Source organism: Pteropus vampyrus, unplaced genomic scaffold (assembly GCF_000151845.1).
Source record: "Pteropus vampyrus isolate Shadow unplaced genomic scaffold, Pvam_2.0 Scaffold3503, whole genome shotgun sequence".
Lineage (NCBI taxonomy): Eukaryota > Metazoa > Chordata > Mammalia > Chiroptera > Pteropodidae > Pteropus > Pteropus vampyrus.
This window is the reverse complement of record NW_011892284.1, coordinates 6771-7513: the sequence shown is the minus strand read 5'-3', so window position 1 is coordinate 7513 and position 743 is coordinate 6771.

The following is a 743-nucleotide window of genomic DNA, read 5'->3' as shown; positions in this document are numbered from 1 at the left end:
TCTAAGGCCTCTCCCAGCTCCTCACAGGCAGTGGTCTGACCGTGGCATGGGGCAGCGGGTCGGGACACCGATCAGGGTATTGCAGGTGACCACAGCCTGGCAGGATGTGAGCCCGAGAAGCTGGGGTCCCTGCTGCCTCCTCCTATCACAGCCTAAGCTTTGGAGAACATTCTCCAAGGAAGGAGACCCAGATGCTGAGGGTCTGGAGAGCTCCCCTTGAATTCTGCAAGGGAATTGGGCTCCTCCGTGGTGGGAGAGACAGCAGAAAAAAGGTGGGAGTTGCCTTCAGAGATTTGAAATTTCTTGTGTGAAAAGAAGGGTTCGTTCAGGCGTAGGAGGAGGAGCAGCCCCCGAAGTCCGCGCCTGGGCCTCTGTCACCGGCGCCCAGGCTGCAGGGAGTCTGCCCGGCGACCTCGGGAGGACGGGATGCTGACGAAGAGATGTCTTGAGCGCTCACTGCTCAGGAGCAGTGCTGAGCGGTTCACGGGGAGCCGCCTGGTCCCCTCCCAGTGCCCTTGCTGGGTGGTCGGCAGGTCCGAGAGGCGGGGCCCCTGCTTCAGAGCCGTTACGGGCCTCAGCCCGCCAGGAGGGGCAGGTGCGGCGGGGAAGTTCACCTGGCCCAGGATCAGATTCACAAGTAGAGACATGTTTCTCACGTACGCACCTAAGTAATGAAAATGGCTTCATTGCAGTGAACCGCCTGGGCAACCTCAGAGATGACAACGACCCCAACTGCACGTACG